Genomic DNA, 17,150 nt, shown 5'->3' with positions numbered 1-17,150 from the left:
TTGTCTACAACGTTCAACCCACCGACAGCAATGAATGTTGATTGTGACCTTTTTATAAAAGATCATCTCTGGACAGGAAGGAGGAGGTCCTCGTGCTGTGGTTTTCTGTCTTCGATGGATTCTTCAAGCTGTAGAGTAGATGCTGGGTAGCCGTAGGGTACAATCAACGGTCGATGGTTTTGATTTTAATTCCAAACTCACCGACAGCGTTGAATGTTCACTGAAGCAACCTCTAAAGCTCAGATTTCTGCTGACTTTGCAGTGTCGAGAGGCTTGAAAAGGGGAATGGGAAAGAGAAAAACTCAAGGTGCCTTTACTTATAAACTTTACAGGCATTTTAAAACAATAAGGAAAATGATTCTTCTAGCCAAGTACTTGGCTAGCGTGCAAATATCTCTGTGTGAAAAAGAAAGATCTGTTTCTTTAAGCTTAATAAAAGAATGCCTATTTTGGCTTAGTTCCAGGGGTGAGATTATCCTACTGTTAAATAAAAGGAGAATCTGTTATTCAAAGTAATTTTAGGAATCAAATAAAACAATGCCATAACATTTAAATATGCCTATGCTTATTGTAGGTATGCACGACCCAGGAAAACTTACAAAAGTTGTGTAGAATTATCTTTGATTTTCTCAAACTAAATAGCTGTCTATTGTCTTCACTTAGACATATTTTAATATAATATTGGATTTAAAATTATTAAAATTTCTTAAGAATATTCTGCTTTAGAGACTATTGAGTATATTATAAATGAAGAAAACAGCTCAAACCCCCACCCCATTTTTTATTTTATGACACACATATTTCATTTATGCCATGAAAGGTACCCTATGAGCAATATTTAATTTTAATTTAATGTGAACTCTAGTGAAAATATTTTACAACCACTTAATAATTTCTACTATCAATTCAAGCCAAAGTCCCTTTGTATGTTTCAAAACCCAGGATAGAATGTCCTTAGTTCACAGAGTTCATTGACATCCAAAAACAGTGATTATCTGCAAGCTAGATAACAGAAAACAATTTGTACTTTGACTGTGAAGGTGTTCAGGGTTCATCAGAGTTGATGAAATATCCCTGAACTGTGAAGGAAGTCGATCTCCTGAAGTTTTATGTGTTCTGGCATTTCATTTCCTTAACCTTCTGCATTTTGAATCTATCAGTTGTTTAATACCTCCTAGATTAAAAAAAAATTCTACTTGGAGATTTTCTCTAGCTAATACTTTTTTGGGGGGCGGGTAAACGATCTAGTGAAAGTATGTATTGAAGACGGCAGAGAGAATACCAAGCTGACTCATCTGAACTTGATACCATTTGATTCTTTGGAAAGAAGCAATTTTTCCTAGAGGACAACTTATTAAGAGAACATTTTAGGGACAAACATACATATATTTTGTTGCTGCACATGGAAAGAATAATGTCTTGGGAGTAAGGACCCACTTGTTTGCTCTATCAATTACACCTGAAGCCATATCACTTCTGTTGCTTTCCTGTTGGAGCATTCCTGTTACGTCAATGTACAACCATTTTCCATTATGTCCACTCAGCTCTTGCTACGTCACTGAACATTTGTCTAACCTAGATACTGTAATAAAAGGCTTCCAACCATAGTTTTTGCCTCAATGTACATATGCATTTCATCCACTAATAAGCAAAGCTCTAGGGTTGTTAAAACTAATTGTGATTCATAACCATGTTATTCGGTTTTTCTCAGAACCTTCTCCTGGAAATTCTTTTGCAGAATATAATGAACATAAGCTTAAACTTCTCATGTTTCCTAAAATAAAAACCTGAAATATAATTAATTTAAAGTTCTTGGAAGAATTGCAGTGAATTAATTCCTAACAATAAGAAAGCACATTCACATATAAAATAGTAATAGTAAAGACAATAATTCATTCACTTTTTTCCCTGCACTAACGAGTAGTATGCTGAAGATAATAAAACCTCATTGGAGTTGAAGGTCTTTGCAATGGGAAATGGAGTTCTCTGTTCCTGCTGCGTGTGCTCCAATGTCAAGGAAGAGAAAAAATTTCCACCTCTCTTTCTAAACTACTTTCTTTTTCCTTCCTAAAAGTTTCTCTACTAGCTACTCAGGAGGCTGAGATCTGAGGAGCCCGGTTCAAAGCCAGCCTGGGTAGGAAAGTCCATGAGACTTTGATCTCCAATTAACCACCAGAAAACAGAAGTGGCACTGTGACTCAGATGGTAGAGCACTAGTCGTGAGCTGAAGCGCTCAGGGACAGGGCCTAGGCCCTGAGTTCAAGCCCTATGACTGACAAAGAAAAGTGACTCTACTTAGATTCAATTCAGTTCTCTGTTAATTCATATAGCCTTTCAATCATTATCTCGTAACTTCAAATTCTCTCTCTCACATTATTATTTTCATAACTGAATACTTCACCATAAATAATTTCTATTTTAAATGCTATTTCACATTGTCTGTTGAAAAGTATACCTTGTCATATTTTAGGGTACAATGTTGATAATTCCGTAATTCTAAAGCAATGGTAGCAACTTAAATTCTCACACGGATTTCCTTGACTGAAAAGAGCCACAAGAAATAGGTTGTTTCAGGACAAGCCTTTCCTTATTCCGCCCTTCCTCCTTTTGGAGACTTGCGTGCGCAGAATAAGACCTGTTTGCACCCAGGCCATTTATTTTAGCTTTTATTTCTTATCCGTAGACTTGAAGAAACATTAGGCATTTCAGTGTTGCTTAAGGTTAGTAGGTCATAAATAAATCAAAGTAATTTCTTCTCTTTGAGCCAGAGGGTCACGGAATAGATGAAATACCACTTGTAAACAGAGCAAACTTTAACATGAACTGACAGAGGGACACGCAGCAGCACAGCCATGTGCCTTGGTAAAAGGCCATAGGGACTGGGGATGTTCATGTTGTCTGTTTTAGAGCTAGATTATACATCTTGTGTGATGACCTGCATTTAATTTAAGTGACTGTCTCTGCCAGTTCTTCCGGAGGGCCAGTGTGTGAAATAGAGCATCTCCACGCTGGTCCCCAGCCCTTCCCTCGCCTGATGCCTTGACCTAAATTGGGAAGACAAGCACTGAGCCGGACAGAGAAGAGGGAAAGAGGTTTTTGCTCCCCACATATTTCGATTCGCAATGCTAGCTAGTTAATGGAAACATTGGGGCTGGAAAACACATACCCATGAATAGGTGTGTATTTTATTCAATGTCTTATGTTATAAGGAATATTCAAAACTATATCATTACTGGTTTTTTTTCTCTCTCAACAGAAATGATCCTGCTTTTCAAAATTATCCTCCACAAAATTCCAACTTCATTTGGGGGTTCTGGGATCCCTTTCTCCAGTCTGTCTTGATACTCTTAGGGGATTTATTCCTCTGTACAGGATGAGAAATCTCATGAAAGGTTTGAGCACTAGCACTTTTATCTGCCCAATAATATAGATAAAGCAGCACACACAGAAATTCTCATGCTGGGAAGTCATAATAGTAGTTATTGAGGCTTCTGGCTACAGCAATAGAAGGAGTAAAACAAAACCATCAAAGAAAGTCAGAACAGATTCTATGCAACCCAGAGCCAACTTGGTTTTCCACTGAGCAAGAAGGAAAATCAGGACAAGTCATGTCAGAACTTGGCTCAAACAGTCGGCTTTTACTACTGAAACTCTGGCAACTCAGAGGGGGCGTCAAGGCCGTTTTCCAAGCGCGTTGTAATTACTGATAGTCCTTATTCCTGCTGACAGCAATGGCCTGAACGTTTCTGGCTCCATTTCCCAGAAAACTATGAATCTACATTACTCACTTCATAACATGTCTTACGAATCGCTTTGGAGAAAGTAAGAATTTTTAACACAACCTATAAACTATTTGGTAAAACATTTGCTAGTGAAAAGAAACAATGTTTATTTTTAACATGGATTAGTTTTTTAATATGTCTTTCAACTAGATTTACATATAAAATCCCACGAACTACTTATAACAAAATATCTATAAATTGTTTTGTGCTGTTTGTTTAAAAAACAGTAAACAAGATTAAATATTTATAATTCAATAGAAACATATTTATAGTTCAATAGTCAAAGTTAAAAAGTCAATGAGCATGACTCCACTATAAACATCATTTTTAATAAAAGCCTACAAATATCTGATTTTTCTTATGTTTTCCTTATGGTAAGCATTTGTTATCACAAGCTAGATTAAAATAATTTTAGTAGGCTGGGTGCCCATGGCTCACGTCTCTAATCCTAGCTACGAAGGAGACTGAGATCTGAGGATCCTGGTTCGATGCCAGCCTGGGCAGGAAATCCATGAGGTACTTATCGCCAAATAAGCACCGAAACAATCTGGAAAAAGACCTCTGGTTCAAGTGGTAGAGCCACTTGAGCGACAAAGCTCAGAGAGTGCCCAGGTCCTGAGTTCAAGTCCCAGTGGGAAAATGCTTTTAGTAAACAATGTATACACACAAAGCATATGTGTAAGTTGTTTTTATATGTATGATTTACAGAAATTGAAGAAGTGTGCATTAGACTAGGGATGTGGCACACTAATAAAACGCCAGGCCATCAAGTGCCAGGCTCTGCATTCTACTGGGCAGAATGATATAATCACTAAATAAAGAACAGAGCTGAGACAATGGGCCAGGAACTGCCCATCACTGGCTTGGTTACATAACCTCTATGAGCTTTTGTTCCTGGGTGAACGTCTGTGTAGTAAAGCCAGCTTCATATAGATTAGCCCAACTTGTGAATAACCCTTTAGATGATAGATATTGTGCAAGGTATAGCTTAGCACACCTTACGGTTCAACAAACAGAAATGAAATACAGGGGTCCTACAATCCTAACGATCCTTTTCCTTAGAAAGGTTGTTATTTCTCTTCCACTCCTAAACATACCCGCATATGGATGTCATACACTATGTTTTACATGCTCTTGTTTTGGTTTTGTTTTCTGTTGTAACTGGTCTCACCCTATCTGAAGTTTTGCAATGGCAGAATAACTTTGCCCAGTGAGCTCCCGCCCCCAACGCGGCTCCCTTACCTGCTGTGCGGTGAGTGACAGGCAGGGGGCGCTCTTCCACCACGGGGAGTTCTGGGGAGAATCAAGGTCTCCTTACAAGCAAGGTTCAAAGTCTTCAAAGCTGAGAGTCTTCCATGAACCCCAAATCTCCTGTCCTTAAATCCCACATGAGCGCAGACTGCGGGAGCACAGTGTGTCCAGGATGACAATTCCCCATCGCCTTTCCAAACAAGTCTCTTGACCTAAAGCTTAAACTTCTCAGTTATTTGAGATCAACCCAATGGGCCATTGATTCAACAGAGAATGATGCGGGCATTTAAATAAGATTGCGTTCTTTTTTTTAGAAATGTGTGAATTCTTTGTTTTTGTCTACTGGAAAACTACTTGGGTGTATGTGTGTTCTGAAGTTTAGGCTTCATCTGGAAGCAATAAATGGAGAAAGAAAAGACAGAGGAAGAGAGGAAGAAGAAAGAAGGGAGGAAGGAAGGAGGAAGGAAAGAAGGGAGGGAAGGAGAAAGGAATGCAAAGGAAGAAAGGAATAATATAGGAAGGGAAAATAGAAAGAAAGGAAAGAGGGCAGGAAGAAGGGAAGGGAGGAAGTAAAAATATTTTATTACATTTCTCCAAAGTCCATAATCTTATATTGCAGATGAATTGTATTTGGCTATCCAAATTAGTTCTTTTTGAATAACGAATAAATTAAACAATTTATAAGAAAACATCTGATAGGAAAAAGTAATCTTATTAAACAAATGGCAGAATTAATGTAAAGTTCGTAGTAAATATAATAAGCAATTTAAATCATCTTTGAAGCTAGGATTCTCTACTGACATTGAGATCTGTCATGCAAACCCGTGACATACCACACTGTCTAATGCCACAGCATGATTTTAGCAAAGAAATGGAATGTCCTTGACCCAAGGCTTTGTATTAATGACTTATTATTCTCTATATTGGGAAAAGTCACATATTTGCTTATATTTGAAACAATGTTACAATGAATTGCAAGAATCCATGTAAGTTTTTGTTGGGTTATTAGTAGTAACAGAAATTAATCTTTCAAAATTGAATCTTTTGCTGGGAAAAAGTACATCATATCTTTGAAAATAGGTGGTTCCTCATTTCTTTCACAAACTGATAAAAAATTGCCAATATAGTAGTAGCACAAAAAGCATAATCAAAAACCAAACAAAAAGCCACAATGTTAGACTGTTGATGTTTTACCCATGTGTAAAAATGCAAACATTACTTCATTATTCTATCATGATATAGGACAAGGAAAGTTAATATAATTGTATTTTTAGAATATTCATAATCTTTTCCAAGTTTTCTATGCTTCATTCCAATTCAGATTCAAAAATATTACTCTCCTAAGCTTTTATACTGAGATCCTAACTAACCATGTTATTACAATACCTTACTATTTTTAGAGGACATTGTGGATGTATTTCTGGCTTCATAAATTATTCAAGCATCTGTTCCCTCCATCAACAGGATACCAAATGTTTTTTACATCAATCTTTGTGAAACAATGTATATTACACTATTGGTTTCCCATGAGCTTAGCAGGCTCTAAGTTTGCAGTTAGAAAAATATTTGAATGGCTAAGATGGTGAAGAGGGTTAAAAGGAGTGCACAAAAAATGCATTTCAAAGTTAAGAGCTGTGACCTCAATATAATAGCTAGATAACCAGTGTACATAGAACTTTAAAAAATCAATTAATGGGACCCGAGGTACAAATCTGCATCTCTACTAAAAATATTCTTATAGTATTCATAACATGTAAAATGTTGCTTTGAGAAATTTGTAGATTATTTAAAATGGAGTTTAGATACATGATGGAGTTTAGATACAACATGAATTGGGATTTTCTCCAACATATTTGCCTTTAAGAATTTATCCCTTAAGAAGGACTAATGTAAAGAAACACGGATAGACATAGTCTTCTAAACTTTACCCACATATAAGTAGATTTGCTGTGTTTTCTCCACAGGTAAGTTGTGTGATAAGGAGTTTGGCTAAAAAATCAAGACTCCATTAGAATTAACTGTTACATTTGGGAATTTCTTTCTGTTTTTTTCTTCTTCTTTAGTATCAAAGTGAAGTACAGAGGAGTTACAGTTTCATATGTAAGGCAAGTACATTTCTTATCCAACCTGTTACCTCCTCCTTCGTTTTTTCCCCTGCCTCCCCCTTCCCCTTTCCCTCTCCAATAAGCTGTGAAAATTAAATATCAGAATTCAAATTGTTTCACAAATATATGGAAAAATGACACGTCTGCATTCATTGTGCAAAGGGTTTAAGCCTCGATTTTGCACTCTGATAAATAATCTCTTCTAAAATTCTATTATTTTGATTGTTTCTGCACATTGTGTATTTTTTAGTCAAAGGGAATAATTCTAAGGGACTTAATAGCATTTTTCCTTCATTCTACCCCTCAAAAGAAAATATTAAGAATTTAGTAATTCGGAGTACTCTTTTGCTCTTAAATATATTAATCGGTCAGTTTATACAGAACTTTAACAGAACTATATGACAACTTGATTCACTGAAATCTAAGTTTAAGAAAGAAAAAGGATTTATTTGGTTATCATTCTGTGCCTACTACTATAAGCATGCTTTATGTATACCCATTCCATATGTCCAAACAAATTTACATTACTTATATTCTTTATAACTTCTTTCTTTCTGAAAAGTTAAGCCACGATAATATGCATTTCCAAACAGCTACACAGAGGTAAAAGAGAAATTTTCTCCAGAATAAGGCAGTTTCCCTGCATCTCAACTTCTAAATCCTCCTCATTGGGCTTCTTTGCTTTTCATATGAGAGGTAAAAATCCATAATCTTTGATATTATTTGGTAGAGCAGAAAAATTATGATTTGTCTTAAGAAATTCTTCAGCATTTATGACAGCCAGGTCCTGATGGCTCACACCTGTAGTCCTAGCTACTCAGGAGGCTGAGATCTGCAGATTGTGGTTCGAAGCCAGCCCTGGGCAGGAAAGTCTGTGAGACTCTTATCTCCAATTAAGCACTCAAAAACTGAAAGTGGCATTGTGGCGCAAAGTGGTAGAGCGCTAGCCTTGAACAAACGAAGCTCGGAGATAGCGCCCAGGCCCAGAGTTCAAGCTCCAGGACCAGACAAAAACAAAACAAAACAAAACAAAACAAAAAAGCATGTATTACATAGCACCCTGAAATGAGACTACCCAGATTAGTAGTTTCTTGTAAACACAATGCATTGCTTTCCAGAGTTATTCCTTTTATATTGCATTTCAAAGCAACTCCCCTCCTGTAGTAATCATAAGTGACTATTGAAGATCAATGCAGAAGAAACCTGACTCCATCAGCCCCTTGACAGCACATTTTCAACCATCTATTTGCCATTTATAATAGGGTGGCTATATTTTTTTAAATCAATGACTTATTACATAGATAATTTTGAATCAAAGTCAAAGTAGGTGTTTTTTTTTTTCTTTTCATTCCATCTAGAGCTCCAATTAGGCATATTGCCCCTAGTTTCCTGTCTTCAAGGTTTTTTAGTGTCACCTTCAAACTACACAATGGCAGCAAAATTCCAACCATGAAGTCTACGCACTTTAGCCATAGGTGATTTACACAAGTACAAAGGCAATTACAAATTTAAAGCTGGGTGCTGGGGCTCACACCTGTAATCCTAGCTTCTCAGGAGTCTGAGATCTGATGCTCATGGTTCAAAGGCAGCCTGGGCAGGAAAGTCCATCAGTCTCCTATCTCCAATGAGCTACCAAAAAAGCCAGAAATGGAGTTATGGCTCAAGTGTAAAGCACTAGTCCTAAGCACAAAAGCTCAAGGACAGTGCCCAGAAGAGAAGTTCAAGACCCAAGAAACTCTCTCCTACCCCCCCACCGTCCCTCTTTCCCTCCATCCTTGTTTCTCTTTCTCTCTCACACATTCTAAAAACAGAGCTATATGTGAATACAAGTAGGAAAAAAAAAGGCTGGTTGTCACAAATTCTGTATGTTGACAGTATAAATATACTCACAGACATGCAGTACTTTAGGGAATATATTATTACCATAAAAATAAACAGACTTATCATACCACTACAGGAAAAGGCAAATATTTAGTCTCAAAAAAATCAAATGTCATACTCAAATTGCCACAGAGACTCAAAATCATAGAATCATTTGGGTCAACAGTGACAGAATTGATGTTCATTTCCCATTCAGCCTCTATTAATTACCCTACACACAGAAGGTATCCACTCATGTATCTAACATGGTTTTATTTCTACTTTGTTTTTATTGACTGAAGAGCTTTTCATCCCCAAAATTGTAAAAGAAGACATCATAAATTATATTTACTCCACGAACTCTGAGAGTTAATGGTCTAGTATTTTTGACTAACCTTTAAAAGTAAAGAAGAGTAGGCTTGTGTAATACACGAAGGACTGATTCTGCAGGAAGATACAAAATGCTTCTTTCCCTGTGAAACTGCAAAAGATGTGTGCCAAGGATTTCATCCATGTTCTCTTTCTTTGTCTACGTCTCTCATGTGACAATAAGAATGCTCCGGTGGTTCAGAAGTGGTTCTTTGTCCATTGATGAAGCTAACATATTTCTTAGAATACAGTTGCTGCTCAATGTGTGCTTGTTGTGCCTCCTTTTGATTCTGTACCACACATGAATATATGGATGATCAAGAATACAGAATCTATTGAGCCTCCAGCCCTCAGCCCGGAACTTAATGGCTTTCTCATTGGAGCCCTGTGCAATGGATGCACTGGACTCCCCAGTCTGAATGTCCCAGCATGGAAAAGGTTAAACAGGCTTAATGTTCCTTAGGGATCTCAGCCACTTGCAGAATCAGTGACTATATGACAATGCATAGAACTAGACTGGAGACCAAGTATCCTGTCTGAGCTGCTAATGCAAAGCTTGTTAAAGGAGGTCTTTTACCTGCCTGTGCAAATGGACAGTGTGTCTTCTTCTAAGGATGTGAGCAAAAAAAAAAGTCATAATCTTTTCGAATCTCGCATTTTAAGTATTTTATTGCTGTTATGATTCTTTTTAAAGAAGCTGTATACTTTGCCCAAGGATGCTCATTTTGAAAATATTTCTGTATTAGCTCTGTTGATTAAGACATGCAGGTATTAGAGTATTAGAGAATGTATAATAATATGGACTGACACTAAGAGTCAAGCTCGAAACCCCAGCTGCTCAGGAGGCTGAGATCTGATGGACTGAAGTTCCAAGTCATCCTGGACAGAAAAGTCTGAGGGACTCTTATCTCCAATTAACCAGCAAAAAGTCAGACTGGAGGTATGCCTCAAGTGGTAGAACACCTACTGTGTTCAAGCCCTAGTACTAATAAAAATGTGTAATAATAATTTAAGGACCAGGAAAAACATTTTAATTCATTATCTCAATTTTCAGTAGGTGAAAATAAAATGGAAGACAGGAGGAACATGACATGTCTCGACCAAAAAAAAAAAATCTTCCTTTGAAATGAGTTATCTACTTCAGTTCTCATCTGTTTCTGTTGTGAGTTCTTCCTGAGCCAGCACCCAAACACATTCACTACATAATTCCCCATTGGGGTAAGTCCTAGGGGGTTAAGTATTTCCTCAACTCATTATATTCTGCATACTTTTTCCTTCAAGACTGATATCCTAATGTATTTCTGTTCACAGAGATAGTCTTCAGTATTCCAGTTTGCACAGACCAAAGCAGTTTTCTTTCTTACAGCAATCCTTCAGCTATTTCATGCACTAAACATTAAGTATTTCTCAGCTGTTTTTGAAAATGGACTCCTTTTCAAACAGTGACAAGTTGTGGCCAGCATTTCCACACTTTATCATACCCTTCACCTCTTATACTGGGGCTTGAACTCATGGCCTGGGTGCTGTCCACTAGCTTTTTCACACCTAAGACTGGTCCTCTACTACGTGAGCCATACCTCCAGTTCCTGCTTTTTGCTGGTTAATTAAAGATAAGACTCCTATGAATTTGTCTGCTCAGGTTTACTTCAAACCTTGATCTTCACATCTTAGCCTCTTGAGCAGCTAAGATTACAGGTGCAAGCCACTAGCAGCCAGGCAGCTGCGACATTTGAGCGACTTAAAAATATGGCCTGATAAGCTACATAGAGTTGGATTTAAGATAATCCCCAAAGTTTGACCAGTAATAGAGTCCTTGGTTCAGCGTATCACCTTCTCAGGGGACAGCAGTGTTCAGATATGTAAGTCCGGGAGGTTTTTCCACAAGTCAGTTACATTAATAAGGCTCCTGATCTTATAAAAAATCTCGGCAAGAGGAACATGTGTTCGTCAGCCAAATTAAAGAAAACCAAAGATTCCTTACTAATGGTTAAGAAACTGCCAACTATAAAGTTCTTAAGAGAAAATATTCTAACATTATTGGGTTTTTTTTAATTGAAATAATTTTAGCTGGGAAATATTTTTCCCCAAAGATACCAGAAGAAGAAGCATTAAAATAATATAAAATAACTTATTTTATACTCTCCATGTCCCATCACTTCTTTTAGCTTTTATGAAATTCAGTTTGTATCAGTGTCTAAAGAGTTGATAAGCGTTTCACAGTCACATGGTCCATTTTTTCATCTTTCAGCCCTGCTTTCTCCTGAAGACACCTATTTATATGGTAATTTGTGGTCATCCTATTTTGCCTGGCTTGCATTTCTTAGTGTTACACTAGGTTTCTGCTTATTGCTCAAAAGAAGAAATGCTGCCCAACACATTGAATTACAAAGTCACTGAAAATAGTTTCGAACATGTTGACTGATTTAAACAATCCAATTAGTGCTTTTCCATGCCTTCCACTTAGCTACAGTGCAGGCATATTTTACATAATGAAATTTACAGAGAAATTTGACTATTCTGTATAGAATTACAAAAAAATATATTTTACTGCATTCTATCTCTGGCTTTTGTTTTCTGGGAAAAAAAAGCAGTAACATTTTAGAAATATACACAATTGTTTCCTGAATGAGAGTCTTTAACCTAAATATTCTCTTATGAACAGTCAATTCCACATTCTCAATTCTACATTTTACTGTTAAGATCATGTCAATGAGACAAAAATTTGAAAGCCAGTCACTTCTGGTGCCTCACAACTGTAATCCTAGCTATTCAGGAGGCTGAATCCTGAGGATCATTGTTCAGAGCCACCCCAGACCCACCTGTGAGACTCTTATTTCCAATTAACTAGCAAAAAGCCGGAAGTGGAGTTATGGCTCACATGATAGAATGCCAGCCTTGAGTGAAGAAGCCAAACTAGAGAGCAAGACCACGAGTTTAAGCCCCAGTACCAATTCACCCTCTCCACCCTACATAGAATGGAAAAATATACTGACTTCAAAGCCCCATTCTGCATACCATTCCATAGCCTCGCACAGTAGGACTGTATCAGTACTGAACAAAAGTAACTTTACAAAAAATATCTTTCAAGCAATTTTAAATCCTCTGAATTCTCTCATATTTTACTGGAAACATTTAGAGACATCCTAGAAAATATTATCACTTGTTTGAGATTAGGGAATTAATATCAAAAACCTAAAAATAGAGAAAAAGCCACCAACAGCCAGCTTGCATTGCTATGACAGGAAGTAGCTTGAGAAATCAGGCAGAGTTAAGGAAAAGGAGCTCTCATTTTTGCTTGAAGCACCGCACTTTGCTTTACCGAGAGCCAATGCCGTACCAAAAGTATAATTTTTGTTAAATTCTCCATGGTTACCAGAAACATCTTATTGGAATGGACAGTCAAAAGTTAAAATTAGAAATATATCCATTGTTTGGAATACTTCGAGAGAAATAATAGAATTAAACTATACCCACCATCCTGAGCAATCAGGAACAGATGTCTCTAAATTTAGTACATGCGTGCACATGCTTGTAACTAGCACCCTGCATCTTCTTTAGGGCAGTTGGGTATGTCTGTGGATGCGGGGGGGGGGGGGGGAAGAATGTATTTTCCTCATGATTCTACTTTTTTGTTTTTTTTCCAGCATTGGGACTTGAACTCAGGGCCTCATATTCTTACTGGGATTTTTTTTTCCCCTCAAAGCTGGTGATCTAAATACACAGGATTGCTAAATACATAGGATTACAGGTGCAAGCTATCAGTGACCCCAAACACTGCCTTTTCACCTTAAAAAAAAAAAGATGTTTTGCTACTTTTTGTTAATTACAGTAGCAAACATGAAAAGTCAACTATTCTTCTTCTATTACTAATTTGGAAATTGCACATCAAGCTTGCCAATGGTTCATGACTAAAATTCTACCTACTCAGAAGGTTGAGATGTGAGAATCAAGGTTCAGAGCCAGCCTGGAATAGGTCTTATCTCTCTAATTAACCACCAAAAAATCTGGAAGTAGAGGTGTGTTTGAATTGGTAGAGCTAGGGACAGTGTCCAGGCCCTGAGTTCAAGCCCTAGTACGTGAACAAAAGAAAGAAGGAAAGAAGGAAGGAAGGAAGGAGGGAAGGAGAAGGGAGGGAGGGAGGGAAAGAGGGAAGGGAGGAAGAAAGGGAAGGAAAGAAGGGAAGAAAAGAAAGAATTCGCACAGGAAATGCCTTTCTACAGATAAGTCAAACATTTGCCATCGCACTTCCATTTCAAGCTGCCTTTCTTTGAAATTGTTTCTTAGTAAAATGAAAGAAGATAGAAAGGAAAGAGGAAAGCAAGCACGCATGGAAGGAAAGGGAAGGCAGAGAGCGGCTTCTTCTACGGGCACAGTGCCACTGTAACAGATGGGCCTGGCTGGGGGCGGCCGGGAGTTGCCTTGTGGGCATCGCCAGCACATGGGGCCGGGCAGGGCTGATTCGCAGCCTCCTAAAACCTCCCAGGCCTGACATACGTCCCAATGGGAACCAAGACAACAGGGTTCCATTGCATTCAGGTGCTGTTACTAAGTAAAATACTCCTTTCCTCATTCTCCTCCAGGGCCCTCTGCAGACTCCATACCTAGGCTGAGGAAGAATCCATTTATACTATTGTACTCCGGGACAGTCTTACATTGACAAAACTGGATATTGTGCATGCACATACACACGCACAACACAAATGTACACACACACTGTTACAGGACACAGATTGCATTTCTCCCCAGAAATGCATGACTGAGTAGCAGTTCTGTCTTAAGGAAAGGACAAAAGAAATAAGAAGCCCTAAAGATTACTATACTCGCCTTTATGAAACTGCAAATTATACAAATCTGTGATTTAATTCAGAGAATATAAATATGAAAAATAGATACTTAATAAGGTTTATAATTATACTTAGCCACTACTATAAATATAGAGCATTAGTTGAAAATGAGTACAAATTTGGACCATTTCCCATTTAATTAAAAAAACAAAAATGTACACTCTCTGGTAACAAGAAATCTTAAGGCGTGATTTATAAATAAGCGATTATCTCATAAAAGTGATGAAAAATCATTCAAGCCAATCTTTGCGATTATAGAAAGATATTCTCAGATTTTATATCTTATCCAAATAGATTAGTACTTTAGTTTCCTGGGTGGGTTGTTTTTTTCCATTTTATCATGTAGTCTTATTCAGTCACTTTATTTCATAAAAGAGGAAATGGAGATTTAGAAAATGTAAGTGATTTTACTGGAACCCTGAAGCCCCGTAAAAATATAAAGGGAAAGCCAGAGATGGCTCAAATGGTAGAATTCCTGCTTAGCTAAAGTGTGGTCCTGAATTCAGTCCCGGTACTGACAAGGAAGGGGAGGGAGAAAGAGTGGAGAGAAGTTAATACATGGTCCAGGACCATTTTAAATCATCATTTCCTCCTTTCTCAGGGGCTCAGGAGTCTATCGATTTCCTTTTGGCTTTTATGACAGTGATTACAACTCCACTTTTTATTCTACTATTTTCCATTTCGATTTCTTATGATGCCAGTATTGGGACTTGCACTCAGAGCCCGGACGCTGTCCTTTAGCGTTTTCACTTGAGGCTAGTCCTGTCCAGTTCAGCTACAGCTCCACTTCTGGCATGTATTGCTGGTGAGTTGGTGATCAGAGATTCCTGGACTTTCCTGCCCGGGGTTGGCTTTGAGCAATTTCTTCACATTCCTTCCTCCGGAGGAGCCGAGATTATAGGCGTGAGCCACTGGCACCTGGCTTTCCATTCACCTTGTAAGTTTATTTTCATTTTGCTTTTTAGTTCAGAGATAACAACTGGAATTTTATGTTTCCTTATAAATATATATGAGTGCATATATGTACACACACACACACACACACACACACACACACACACACTGTTCCACAGGGACAGTCACCAGCCCCAGCTCTTCCGCTAACTCCAACGCCACAGGCCAGTTGCATTTCATCTCAAGACATCATAAGCTATATCTGTGTATTTGTTTTTACTTTCCTGAAAACAAGGATGCTTAATAGAATATTTTTCTTTGTGATTTTTTTCCTCTAGGATATAGAGTTGGATGCTTTATTCTTAGCAATAAATAACAAAACCTCTTAACAAGTTTGTCAACCTTTAGGTATTTTTCATGTCATGTAACTATGCCCTCTTCCCTCTTCATCTTCCCTCCCTCCCTCCCTCCCTCCCTCCCTCCCTCCTCCTCCCCCTCCTCCCCCTCCTCCCCCTCTCTCCCTCCTCCCCCTCCTTCCCCTCCTTCCCCCCTCCTCCTCCTCTTCCTCCTCCTCCTCCGCCTCCAACTCTGAAGCTACGCGTTTCCTGATATTTCCCCCACCATACCTTCTCCTCCTCCAAAATTGTTACCTTTACTTCTCAATATCTGAAATGCAGAAGAGAAAATCCAGACTTGAATACTGGCATATGTTTGATCTGAAAAAATAAACATTGCACCTTAAAATTGTATTTTCTTATGATAGCTTTCCATTATTGAAATTGATGCCTTATAAACCAATGGAAGGAATTTCCCATTGTATGGAACCATGTGATTAAAACTGAACACAGTCTTGTAAGAGGTATTTACTAGTACTTGTTGATGTAGATATCTAGGTAATGTAGTATGGATATTACACTGGTTTTCATGTCTTGCTCCACCTTTGGCTGCTGCCCCTGGCCCTGCCTGTGCAGGCCAGCATGTAGCTAATTGGATTCTAAGACGATGGGTCTGGCTAGGTGCAGGGCTCATTGCCAAGGTCTGACATTCTCCGCAGTGTGTGGGGGCGGGGGGGGGGCAGCTCTCAGGAGGAGCCTGAATACCATGTGCAACTGGACAGAGGCCCCTCTCCGTTCTTGCCACCACATGCCTTGGGAGTTGGCAAGCAGAAAAGTGCTTGATGAGATGGTTGACAGATTTCTCACAAATAAACAAACTACTTCACAAGTTCTATTCATTCTGTGTGTGTTTTTTCTTTTTGTGTTGGTACTGGGGCTTGAACTCAGAGTCTGGGTGCTATAATCCCTTAGCGTTTTTATTTAATTTCTTTATGGTTATTGCAATGTGCAGAGGGGTTACAGTTATGTAAGTCAGGCAATGAGTGCATTTCTTTTTGATGATTGCCACCCTTCCTCTCTCCTAGTTTTTCCCTCCCATCCCCATCCACAAGTTGTAGAGTTCATTTTCCACAGAAAGTCTAGTGAGTATCACCGTTACACTTGTTCACCCTTTGTCCCACCATTTCTGTTCCCTCCTTACCTTCCCAAAGATAGATAAATGAACAAATAAGACAAAAGGAAAAGAAAACAAAAACAGCAACAAATTTTAAAAAAAAAATGTCTATTTCCATTTTGTCCCTTAACATTTTCTGCTCAAGTCGGGCACTCTCCTACTTGAGCCATGCCTCCAGTGCAAGACTCTTTCACTTTTGTCTGCTGGTCCTGGCTTGGATGGACATCCTTAGATCTCAGCTTTCTAAGTAGCTAGTATTACAGGCGTGAGCCACGGCTCTCGGCTAAACGTTTTTAAACTGTGTTTAGTTAGTTAGCTAGTTATTTAGTTCATTTGTTAGTTCTAGTTCTGGAGTTTGAACCCAAGGCCTTCAATTCTCACTTGGCTTTTTGTGCTCAAGATTGGAACTCTGCCTCTGAGTCCACTTCCACTTCCTTTCCTTTTTAATATTTTTTTCACATATTAAATTCTGTGATCCCAAATTGCCCTGCTCATTGCCTCATGTATACTTGCGTTCTGAATGCAGTGCCTACCGT

At 38.3% G+C, this 17,150-nt stretch overlaps 1 long non-coding RNA gene across 1 annotated transcript in view; it reads right to left on the bottom strand.

Annotated features, from left to right (window-relative positions):
- Positions 1–15,708: 15,708 nt before the first annotated feature.
- The window catches only part of LOC125359551, a 56,833-nt gene continuing 55,391 nt past the window's right edge, over positions 15,709–17,150 (bottom strand). The window contains exon 3 of the long non-coding RNA XR_007212575.1: positions 15,709–15,821. This is a non-coding gene — a long non-coding RNA (uncharacterized LOC125359551). The remainder of the gene's footprint in view (positions 15,822–17,150) is intronic.

Source organism: Perognathus longimembris, chromosome 11 (genome assembly GCF_023159225.1).
Source record: "Perognathus longimembris pacificus isolate PPM17 chromosome 11, ASM2315922v1, whole genome shotgun sequence".
NCBI classification, from domain to species: domain Eukaryota; kingdom Metazoa; phylum Chordata; class Mammalia; order Rodentia; family Heteromyidae; genus Perognathus; species Perognathus longimembris.
Note: the sequence above shows the minus strand (reverse complement) of the source record. Positions and strands in the feature narration are given on the sequence as shown.